This window comes from Thunnus thynnus, chromosome 8, assembly GCF_963924715.1.
Source record: "Thunnus thynnus chromosome 8, fThuThy2.1, whole genome shotgun sequence".
Taxonomy (NCBI): domain Eukaryota; kingdom Metazoa; phylum Chordata; class Actinopteri; order Scombriformes; family Scombridae; genus Thunnus; species Thunnus thynnus.
This window is the reverse complement of record NC_089524.1, coordinates 16,184,177-16,197,515: the sequence shown is the minus strand read 5'-3', so window position 1 is coordinate 16,197,515 and position 13,339 is coordinate 16,184,177.

Genomic DNA, 13,339 nt, shown 5'->3' with positions numbered 1-13,339 from the left:
AGACGATTATAACTTAAAGGCAGTTGAACTCAATAGCTATCCTTACAACTTACCAAAGAACCAGTGGTCCATGGACATTGACATGTGGCCAGAAATCTGTTTTTCTGACATTTATATGTACCTGATTTAGATGCCAGGGAAATACACAAAGCCTGAAGGCATACAAAAGCCTTAATAATAAGCCAATAGCATACAACAGTATCCTTTTTTCTTTTCAGTCTGTAAAAGCACAGCTACGATTTCTTGTTGAATCTATTTGTACAGTCAATCACATAACAGCTCTTTCCCATTTTAGATGTATTTTTGTGTGTGTGTGTTTTTGCAGCATTCAAGCTGAATGCTAACACTGCAGTCTTTTTGCCACTCAGTGGGGATGACTGCAGTGACTCCACCTACTGTGATGTCACATGCATAGTATCTATTGGACTCCAGTAAAACAAAATAACAAAACAACTAGAGTGGAGTCATGTCAAGCTGAAATAGCACTTTAAAGTGATGAAAGACCAAAGGATTGGCTTATCATTTTAATATACAAATGTGATGTGAGATCATTACATTTTCTCTGTGACACTCTGCATGTGCCTTTGGACAGACACGTTCTTTTGCTATTGTTGAAAGGCCCCACTGGCCTTCTCTATTCTGGTTCATGCCCAAGAAGGTAATACTCTGGGTCTTCGTATAGAGAAGCAGAATACATCAAGGGGTCAAGAGCCACATATGGTTTGGGGCTCTCTGGGTTCCTATGTCTTAAGAATGTACAACTCCATATATGTGACATGCATGAAGTCAATGCGTGACCAGATCATGTAACATCTCATGGCCTTATGCCCATTGGTTGAAAGTGTCAATATACATTGACCAATCACAGATCTTTCTGTGTTCTTTCAGACAATTTCCACGAAAGCACAAAACTATTTGTGACACCTTCAGTTGTCACAAAGGCGAGTGATAGATTGACACATCTTTAGAAATGCGTTGTACATTTGATTACAGAGTAAAAAAACTTTTCAAACTATAACTCTTTCAAGGGAAAAGACGTCCCATTGACAAGTGAAAGGCAGAGAGAAGCCAAAATGAAATCAAATGAAACCGCTCTCTATGAAGACAGTTCTTTTTTACTCAAAGAGGCAACTGGCACTGATTTTAACCGGGCCTAGGTGTTCCCAGTTGGTACTGATGATCCACCTGTGGACCAAAACAGTCAGGTGAATCACAAGAGCACTGCTCACCAGCAAACAGCAGGGGTCGCCACACTGGCATACGTGCACGCATCTACAGTTTGCTTATTTACCTCGCAAAGACCAGTTGCAGTAAAATCAGAGGTGGAATTATTCCACATATATCACAGCCTTTCCTGTCAGCTGTCTTAGAAACAGTTCCCGGAAGAGAAACCCAAACCCTCTCACCATCACAAGGTTTCACCTCCCTTACCCTGCCCAGCAACCGGACAACTCTGCCTGTATATGTGAAGCAGTTTGAGGATGAGAGGTTAAGAGTTAGTTTAGGCATTATAGTGAAATCTAATTGTTTTCTCATAATTTTAGCATAAAACCTACATGCATGATGCAGAATGAGTTTGCAGTACTCTCGTATAATGTCATATTTTGGGGTCTGCACAGTAGCCAGACTGCTCTGTCTGTCTAATGGGAACCCCACTGAACCCATTAAAGTAGTCAGGAGCAGGAAGTAGTAAAGAGGGCAGGTAACAACCACCATGGAGGGAAACAGGGCCAGGAATATTGATTTCTCAATACTTGGACACCTGGAGAAATGTGAGGAGAGAGAAAAGAAAGAGAAAGAGAAGGGAGTGTTATGGAGGTAGTGCAAGCTTTGACCAGAACAGAGTAAGGGTTGGAGGAAAAAGTAGGGAGTCGCTGCCATAGAAACTGTTTGTGTTGGTATTTTGTGGACGTGCACAGCAGAGTGTGACATGAGAGACAGAATTATAGGTTGGCAGATACTGTATCTGTGACATTTAGACATGCTAGCCCTGCCATAATATCCCCTTCTGAACTAATGCCATATTAAGACCAAAGGTTGGCTTTGGTCCAGCATTAACTCACCAATCAACGATGGTTTGTGGCCCAAAAGGTAATGTAGATGTTGTTTCTGATGTGACACACCAGAGTCCGAGTGACAGTAATAGTAAATTCTTTTCAATTCTAACCTAGAAAATGTATTCAGTAAACAACCTTTGATGATAGCTTTGTGGTCGCCCAATTTTCACCACAGCGACTAGATATTTTTAACAGCCAACATAATTTATTGTATATTAAATGCCTACAAGCTAATATGCAGTATGTGCCATAATTGCCAAGACACACAATATAACAAACAATGGTAGATAATCTCTATAAGTAGGTTATTACGTGAGCAACAGGACAAAACATTCATAGGACATTCTAAGACTCAAGACTGGCCCTACAAAAGGTAGCCCTGCTGACCCAAATTTGTTTTTTAACTGGTCAACAATCAATCAACTGACTTGATTGAATGAATTGAATTGAATTTATCTTAAATCAATAATAAAAACACCTCAAACCAGTAAATCGTCCAAGTGATGTATGCATCATGGGTGGATTCATACACACTCGTGTTAGTGAGACACCAGCAGTTATTTGTTTCTATTTGGAGTTGGGGGGCTGCGTCAGTGAGAAGCACCAGACAGGTGCACTGCTGTGGAGGAGTTATTACTACTGGAGCTGGGTGTGTCACATGACAACCTATTATGAGATCCTGGTAAATAAATGCCTGCATACATATAGCTTCTTCAGACCAAGGGAAAATCTGGATCTGTGGATCGATAGAGACCTCTCTCTATCGATCCACAGATCCGAGTCGTGCTCAGGCCAGAGCTTGTTTATTTCTTTATACAACTGCATACATTTCTCAGTTACGTTATCTCTAAGTTCTCTGATTAAAGTGCATGTTAAATTAAGACATTTCACAAATTAAATAACAAACGGTGTAACCAAACTGACTATAAATAATATAAAACATTCTGCCTAAAGGAAAATAAGTGCACATGAATTCAAAATAAATTAACAGGGAAATGTGAAACTAGTTAGAATATGGTATCCCTCTCATCACCATTTACTTACTGCTGTCTTGCTAATACTCTTAACAATAGTTGTAATACATTTTCTTATGTTAGACTAATATCAGTTACTTACCCGTACAAAACTACTGTGTAAAACTCAAGTTCATGGAAAGAACTACTTAGCATGACAATGCTCATCGGGACAATTAGCTACAAGACGAAGCTTGCTACATTTAACACACAAAATCATGTTAATCATGATCATGACTTCAACACGTGTATTCACATTAGATTCTGAACCAAGCTAAAGACAGAGAAACAAGTTTTGCAGTACCTGTGGATTAATAGAGAGAGGACCAAAGTTAGAGTCTTGCTCAGTCTTGGCCTTGGCTTGTTTATTTCTGAGCTGCGCATGAGCTGATCTTGTAGCTACAGTCTCCCTAGTGGATCTCAAACACCCATAAACATTAAAGCCCTACACTCAGCTCTGATGGACCATCCTGACCACCATTTCATCTGCTTTCTCATCCATGGTTCACTAGCAGTTTCCACAAGTCCTCGCACTCACCCCTTTTCCCCCCTTTTTCTCCCTACCCTTGACCCCCCTTCATCCCACCCCTTTAATCTCACACAAAGTAAGACTGACCAGCTCGGCCCCTCTCACCCCATATTTCTCTTCCACCTGAATTCATATCTGAGTCTTTTCAAACCCATGCTAAGCATTCAGACAAGGAATCTCAGACCACACCATCAAAATTCTCAGCCAATGGTAATCTCAAGCGTTACACCCGCTTCTGCGGACAGGTTCAGTACGTTAACAGCGGAGCTCCGGTCTGCTGCTACAGTAAGGTTCAGTAATTGTGTTGGTGGAGCTCCGGTTAAACCGTGACTTAATGTTTTAAAAAAAACGTTTTACTAACTGATAACTGCAGGACCAGACAGTTGGAGAGATACAGCACGAACCGCGAAGAGGATTTGTGCTGTTTTTGTGGCTGCCAGCAGCTTTTCCTTCCTCGACACAAATACCGTAGAGAGATTTCCCCCAGAGAAAATAAATCAAGTTACACACAGACAGGTTTTTTTAAAAACGACCTCTGGCTTGTTTAAATGTCATTGCACTGTTCATCTTCCTCTCAGCTCTGTGTTTCCTGAAGCTGTGAATGATGTGTCTCTCTAGATCAGCATATATTTGAAAGACAGTTTGAGGCTGGGGGAGGCGGGTGTTAACACTCTACCATTTATGTGAATTTCATGACGTAGAGAACTCCCAAACAGTCCACTCTATGTCACCATTGGCCTTTTCAGGGCTGATTTTAAACAGCAGATGACAGGTTGAGTCATTTTCAACCCATGAAATGCCGATTTTTATAACCTTGGTGTCAATGTCAGTATTAACACCAGCATTCATGTGTTTCATTTCAGTGCAGCAGCTCAAAGAACATGTTGAAGTGTGCAGTACCATCTCATCATCGTCTTGTCTTAGTCATGGAAAAAAAGGTTGTTGACAAAAGTAATTAGTCATAATTTTTGTTTACAAAATTAACATTACCTCATACTGGACCCTCCTTCATCCCTCTCCTCGACTCCAATCATCCCATCATACATGATCCCCATCAACCCTTCCTGAAACCTATCGCCAAACAATATAAAAATATTTTTATACTGTACAAATGGCGTGGTATTTGTTAGTGAATTGCCACATCAAAGTACTCTAAAACCCCAGGCCTATCACTAGGATAATAGCTAGCAGCCTAATATTCAGACAAAATCTTTTAGAGAACACTAAGCTACGCTTTCTGTACTCCAACACAACAAACTCCTCTTGGCACTACTCTCTCCAACTCTGTCATGGCTGAATACTTAGCTGATGTTGACAACAACTCAACTCTCACAAGATTTCAGAACAAGACTTCTCCTTGAGCGAGACTTGGTTAGACACAAACAGACTGGATCAATGTTGTCAGACCCTTATAACAACAATCTGAGCCTGTCAGTGGCAAAGACAAGCACTTTTAGTGGACATACATTGACGGTGCCCCAAAGAATTACACTGCAGCCTGTGTCATGGCTGCTGGCTGCAGCGCTCTCACTCAATACTGGACCAGTTTCAAAAATTGGTGTCCCCATTAGTCACTTAGACACAAAGATGGGAAAATAGGGTCCAGGTTGAAAAATTACCAAGTCCCTTTACATATGCAGGAGGTTCTGCTTTGCGTCTCATAGCCTGAACACAATTCAGGTCAGTTTTTCACTTACATTGGATAAAATTATTTATTCATGACCCTGGTTCACCCTTTCTCTTGCACAGCAGTATAGGTAGGCCTATTTTAACTTACATAAGATGCCCAAGGGTCGATCTGCTTTAGTGTATTTTTAATAAGACGTATTGCTAAATAGAATTTTGTCACGATAACCTGAACTTGGGATTTCATGCTTAAATCACACCATTTTGGCATTTATTTTTCATTTTCATCAAATTTTAACTCATTTGAGTGTGTTCAACTCTGTTTATATGTATTGTATTTCAACAAGGTGAGTGATGCTGCTGTAAATTGGCTTGTTATGACCTGCCTCAAGTGGCCACAACAAAGAGGGAAACACACTGTGCCAATGTTTGACAAAAGATAATTTATTAAATCAAATTAAACCAAAATTAAGTATAATTAGTTGTGTAGTGTGCATGAGTGGAAGATGTGTGTGGGGGTGTTGTGCAGTGCATAAAAGCAAAAACAAAAAACCAAACCAACATGACCAAATCATAAAAGGTGTCTGTGGGGAAGGGGGGAGAGATGGAACAGCAGCCAAGTGCTAGATAATCAGCCAGAGACTGAGCTGTGCAACCCAGAATTAAATAACCTGAGAACACCCTCAGGTGTTTCCAGTTGTGCTAACAATCACTTGCAAACCAAAGCAGGCAATCAGATAACTTGCACAGAAAACAGCACACAACAGATGACACCGCAGGGGTCATCACAGTATTAAAGCTAATGAAGAAGAATTCTGTTTACTTGTCTGTACAGGTTGGCAGACCTTCATCAGTGTGACACTGTGACAAAACAAATCTCAACATAACACCACAATGGTAAATGAACTGCACTTATATAGTGCCTTTCCACTCATAGCGCTCCACACTGCGTGCCAACATTCACCCATTCATACACTGATGGCAGGGGCTACAATGCAAGGTGCCAACCTGCTCATCAGGAGGACGCATTCACACACACTCACACACTGGGAGCAATTTGGGGTTCAGTATCTTGCCCAAGGACACTTCAACATGTGGACTGGAGGAGCTGGGAATCAAACCGCTGATCTTCTGATTAGTGGACAACAGGCTCTACCTCCTGAGGGGTGGCTGATATAAGAGAAACTGAGCTCTGCATTGCCATTCCTTCCTGGAGCAGCTTGGGTGCAGTGCATTAAATATTGAGCAGCAGCAGGTAGGGAAGATGGAGCACTGGCACTGCTCTGTTCCTAGAAAATGTCTCCTCTCTGCTCACCAGGTTCCGGGCCTGTCACACACAAAGAAAATCAATGGTAACCAAGGCTGGGCGGAAACAAAGGAGACACATGCACCTGTACCCCCTCATCAATGGAGTGGATCAACACCACCATTGATCATGACTGTAACACGTGGATGTCACACACACATGCAAATGAACTCTGAAAAACACATATACACATTTTCTCATATGAATAGAGATGTAATATTGGGGTATGCAAATACACACAACACAAACTCACCACACACACACACAAAGTGAGCAATACTCTTACATAAACTTGGGGCACGCTGAGGGCAGTGGGTTAGTGTGGACACACCTGCAAAGAACAAAACAAGAAGTTCAACTACCAATGGAGTACATGGAGTACCATGGAGTTATTTACAATGATAATAATGAAGGTATCAGAAGGTATTTGACAATGATATACTGGTCTTTAAAAATGCTGAAGTGCACCTTTAATAAATCAGAGAAATAAATCCATCAGATTTTGCATATGTTGCCAGAAATGTGTTGCAACAGCACTTCCTCAGTGCCTCAGCTGCCCTGAAACCTCGTCTGCCTTGTTGTTTCCTGTTCCTCCTCTGGTTTGTAAACTTCCTTTTTCTCTTTCTCTCTATAAAAATTGAGGAATGTGAATCACCCAACACCCACACTTTTTGTTTTTCTTAATGTCCAGTCGTCCAGTTACAGTAAAAAAAAATAGAGATGGTATTGGTATTTATGACAGTTTATGCTCTGTAAAGCACATTAGGAAGGCCAATTATTAGGCATTTTAAAGGTAGAGTCAGTCATTCTGGAGAAAAATTGTTGATATTTGAACTAAACACCAAAACAAATAGAATCCTCCCTTTGTGCTCCTTCAGAAGCTCAGCCCCCCAAATTCATGGATGCGGATTGCCAAGGCAATGACCCAACCAAAAGAGAAATATGGCGGAATCCAGAGCGATGCATCAGCTATAGAGTCACTTCTGCTCCTCTAACACATTATCACGAGCAGAAAAAAGTTCGTCTCATGTGAGCACAACAGTCCATTCACACTCTCTGCTTCTCTGCAGCCTCCTCACTTCTCAGTCGACCTGTATTCAATGCAGAAATGTACTGAGCCAAAATAGTTTGCATGTCACCTCAATGGGAAGACAGTGTTTGTATTTATTGATTCATTGATACGGTTGATAAGTTCAAAGCACATATACAATGGGATATTTGTGTGATTTAAGCAGCTGTCTGCTCAGATTACACTTCACTAAACGTGACAGAAATAGACTCAGAGCGAAAAAAAACGTCGGGTGTCCCCATGAGACTCTCATATTCAGTGTGGATTGATACATTTAATAAAATAGAAGTGTATCTGTACCGTGAGAAAACACTTTCTGTGTGAAGTGGCCACGGCCTCTCTCTTCCACCATTCAACGGGTGCTGGAGACGGGAAACTGTCATGTCCTCACACAGACTGCTGCTCTGATGACTTCTCCTGTGCATGAACGCCCCCCCTGCTGCTGATTGGCTGGAGTAGTGTTATATGGGCCGCTCCAGACCACTGTGTTTACATGCCCTTTTACAGAGCCAGTGCTGTGTATGAACACCAGATTTTTTTTTCAATGCACACACAGAACAGACAGCTAGCGGACTGTAAGGAGATAAAAGTGTAGTGGATTAGAATCACTGACTCTACCTTTAAAATAAATTTAACACACATTTGAGTGAAATCTACTTTTTTAGCCTGTCAGGAAGGACAGTGTTGTTGGTTCTGCAGAGCAACAAACTACTTTACATCCAGTCCTTCTTACACTGGTAACTTGGTATGATAATGCACAGACTGGGTATAAAGCCCCACTGTTCTACACAGATGAATAGTCATGATTCATAGTGAAGCATGAAGTGAGTCTTATTCTGGACGGACGTTTGCATGGTTTTATCTGCATTTTCAGTATCTCTGTCTCACTGAAACTCATGATTAACTTGTAGATGATTTTTTCTTTGATCTGTAGATGTTTTTTTAGTTTGAGTAATTTCTGAATCAGGAAGAAACACGGTTGTGTGTCCTTTTACAGATAGAGCTATGGCATCAAAGTCTTAAAGAATGAAGTGAATACCATTATGGTACCATTATGCTTTGGTTTAGCACAGTTTTCCCTGAAATGTTTAGATTCATGCCAGCAGCATTACTGTAACTCATAATGCAAACATACTGTATAACCCTGGATTGTACAAATTCTTCTGGTTTTGTCTCCATCTTTTTGTGGTATAAAGTGCTCACAGCTTTAGTGTCTTTGCTTACACCAGCAAGAAATCACCTGTCAGTCTGCCAAACACTGGGAAGTACTTGTTGGATTTTGGGTTCTGATGAATTTTGAGTGTCTGCAGATGGTGCTGTTCTCTTTAACTTGCATGCTAACTGCACATTTCCTCTTCCATTTATTCCAAATAATCTCAAAATGTTAATTTTTGTGCATCACAGGATTGTTTCCAGGAGAGTTTTACTGTACCTGATGCTCAACAACAGCAAAACCCTTTTATGCACCAACTACAGTTGAATCACAATTATCTTGTGTCTATCAGTGTTAAGAAAGTAAATGGATCTTTATTTGTAGGAAATGTGACAGCTTATGAGTTGGAAATACAGAGAACAAAATGTTAATATTTAATCACCATCATATACTGCTATGTTTGAGTGTACATCAAAACCTGAGCATCTTCATGGCATAAATTTAGTTTGTGGAAAATTGAGACAGTCCTGGTGAAGTGCATCTATTGCTCTTTTTTTTCTGGTGCTATTACTCGACAGCACTGAAGACAGAAACTTTCAAATACTACATATGCAGACTTCAAGTCAGACTTCTAAATCAAGAGGTCTGGCACGTTTGCTGTGTTAAATCTGAATAATATAAAGTTACTGGTGTAAAACAATACTTTATCACAGGTTTTTTCCCACCTTAGTGCCTCAAATGCACAGGAGCTGTTGATGCTTTTTCACACTTTTAACTTCTCACATCTGACTGTAAAAGAACACAGTGAAATTCCCTGTCATGGTGTTTCAATTGGAAAAAAGCAATGGTATAAAGTACACTGCAGTGTACTGTCTTATCTCAAAACTTAAGCACATCAGGCGCTATGAAGAAGCAGACTTTTTATCTCAGAGAACCACAAATCAGCTCTTAAGTGGATTTTCTGCAAGATAAGAAATAAAACGTGTTCATTTATGGGAAAATTCCTGCAAGCCAAAAGTGAGAGCCACCACTGTAGTGTGTGTGTGTTTTGTTTATTCTACTGCTCATTTGATTACCCCAGCAGTAAACATATGTCCAAATGCCTCCAGTGAGGTGAGCACAACACTGAAGGCGACCGGTATTGACAGCTTGGCGCCGTGCGAGCCACTGAACTGACACCACAGTTAGTTTTTTCCATGTGCTGCTTTAGAGATGAACTCAGCACCTTCAGCTCAGCACCTGGTTATTCCTTTGACCACTACACCTACTTATATGGACATGTGTTCACAGATCATATATGACACTTAAAGGTGCAGTGTGTAGAATTTATTGGCATCTAGCAGAACAGACTTGGCAGAAATGGAATATAATACTCATAAGTGTGTTTTAATTAGTGTATAATCACCTTAAAATAAGAATAGTTGTGTTTTGCTCATTCTTTCTTTACCTTAGAATGAGCCCTTTATATCTACATAGGGAGTGGGTCCTCTTCCATGGAGCCCACTGTGTTGCACCACCATGTTTCTGCAGTAGCCCAAAATGGACAAACCAAACTCTGACTCGCTGCCGACGTAGGTTCACCTACACACTTGGAAGGGGAGGGCTAACCGCTAGATGCCACTAAATCCTACACAATGTTCCCCAGGAAGCAACAACAACATCTACAATCATACAATCATACACAGAGACTTCACAGCCTCCACGAAAGTCTTCTTAAAAGACTTTCGGTCATTTGCAAGTCAAATAAATAATAAATGGGAAGTTCCACTGAAATATACAGCACTTTGTGTGTGTGTGTGTGTGTGTGTGTGTGTGTGACACAAGCAGTTTGAAGTTGTATTTTCTGCTGCTGTTTAGTTATAGCTATATATAGCATCATCATTTCTATGTCTTATTCTACAGCTTTCATCATTATTTTCAACTGCTAAATTATATCTCATCTTATCATATATTCTATATCCTTTTAGTTTTTTATACTATACTATACTTAGATTGTAAACTGTAAACCTACAATCAGCAAGACTGTACTTAATTATGGTCATGCCGATAAAGTAGATAGATAAAGAGAATATAATGAATTCTAACAGGTCTATTTTATGCTTTGCAGTGCTGTTTTACTGCTCAGCGATGACACCTTGCTGCCAGAACTGTTTACTGCAGCTTTCATGTGCTGGAGATGCACTGGAGTCATGAGCACAGAGAGACACAGATGGTACGTAAGAGCCGCTGGTTAGAGAGAACTTGGCAGGTCAACACAAGCCATCCTCAGGCAAGACAATAAAGCCTCCAAACCAGGTTGTTTATGTCACAGCATATGATAAGATTCTTCAGAAGCCTATAACCTGGCAGGTAAGGTGGGAAAGTTTGGCAAGCAAGTTCACTTAAAAACTCTCATCATCCCAGAGTAACTGTTGAGAATTTAAATGACACAGATATTACCACTCCTCTCTCATTTACCTACAAGAAACATGTGCATCAAAACAGACATGAATTGACTTGAATCGTTTTTGCAGTTGAAGGTGCTATGGGAATTTTGTTTTTGATAAATAAAGACTCTGACATATAAGTTTCCTCCAGTAGGTCTCTCTCTTAAGTCAAAGTGCACTTCGCTATTCAGAAAAATCGGTACAATCGGTACAGCAGTCAAAATGTGGGAACCTTTTTCAAGATTACTGCTCGAATTTCAAAACTGGCATCCAAATTCTGTTCATGGAGATTAAAAGAGGCTATTCTTTAAAATTTCACCAAGCCATCTAAAAATGTTACTAGTGGCAGTTCCTGCATGATGCTTATTGCGGAAATATTTGTACACTCATTTTTGAATGAAAAATTGTTTTTTTTTTTTAAATTCTGCTATTATTAAATAGTAGACAGTAGATGTATTGCAGGAAATGAGGGGAGAGGGAGATGAAATGAATGGCAGGAAACAAAAGTTTGTGGCATATTTAAAGGTGTTTAATTTAATCAGTATGTCACACTTCCACAATAATATTGATACATATCAAAAGTTTTAAAAGTTATTTTATAAAACTATGTCGTGGCACATTTTTGTCCTTAAGAACATTTTAAATCTCCTTCATTATTGAAACTGCAGAGAGTTAGCAGCTCTATAGATAGCTTAGGCTGGGTAGATGGATGGAGGGTAAAAGCTGTGATCTCAAATGTATCTGCATAAGTACGGACATGGTTTCAGGTAGTGCACTGCACCAACATCATATATGAGCTTTTTCTTCTTCTTCTGAGGGCAATCTGTCAAAAAGTTGTATTGCAGCCTATTTAAACTCACTGTCATGGTCTTTTAATCAGCCCATTTCACTCTGCACACTGGCCATATGGACCTACAGTACTTGTCCCATTTGCTCATGTCCTGTCAGTGTCAGTTGGGTCACTTTGACACCCACACCCACCTCTCACTCCACACTAATATGTCTCCTGATGGCCTTGCTGGCCTCCGAGATTCCCATAAGACACTATAATCCCCTCCAAGCCTGGCAATTAAGAAAATAAATCGCTCTGGATTAGGAATACGATGAGAAGATTAAAAGATGGACGCACACCTGCTATTATAAACAGTGGGGGATATTATGGCCTGTTGGGTCAAAGGTCATAGGGAGGTGTTAAAGCTTTAACACTGGAAGGAAGGGGAGTGGGAAAAAGTGGTTAGATAATACAGTTAAGATGTAAGAATGTATTTCTGACATTGATTTCATTGTATTTTGTGGTTTTAGGACTGTGTGTGCATGTAAGTTAAGAATCATCAATGACTATTAGCATTAAGTCATCATACACAGTCATTTAAGGGTCACAGCATACTTTTTTCACCTGTAGTGTATTGAATGTAAATTTTACTCACTTAATCTTACTCTGAAGTCTAGTTTTCTTCTTACTTAAGTTTTTTTGCTGTCTGTCAGACAACTTCAACAAATTTAAGAAATGACTGTGACTTATATGCTAACAATTAAAACAATGGAAATGTAACTGATAGATCACCAATAAAAACATCACCAGTTACAGTCAGGGGCACATGACGCAACCTTGAATTTGATGACGTTAGACTTGACAGAATCGAAAAAAACAGACGTGGGAGATGAAAGCTTACATCTGATGTCATGCTAATCAGTGACCTGGTGTCACTTTGAGCTGTGGCCCAACAGCATGTACATCATAAGAATATAATCGCTGAGCTCTTTGGAATCTCCACTCTGTGGAAATTAGTCACTGTCAGTGGAATTATTAACTTTCACCTTTTGACCTGAGTGACAGTGAGTTGACCTGAGACACTTCAAACAACCTGGAGACAAAGAAGTGTTAAAACATGAAATATTGTGCGTCCTATTTTACACTTGATGCATTTTTGAGATTCGTTTGTTCAGATGTGAGGTGTGGTGAATTTGTAAATAGAGATACAAAGAGGCTATTGAGTGAAACAGAGCACAAATACACCCACAAATATTCAGGTAAAATGTGTCCATGTGGGAGTTCTGTTTTGAAACTCAGAAAAGGGTTTGTCCCTTTTCAGAAGAAGCCGATTTTTTTGTCAGAACAAGTTGAGCAAAAATGATTCTGGTGAACGATTGAGATAGTCA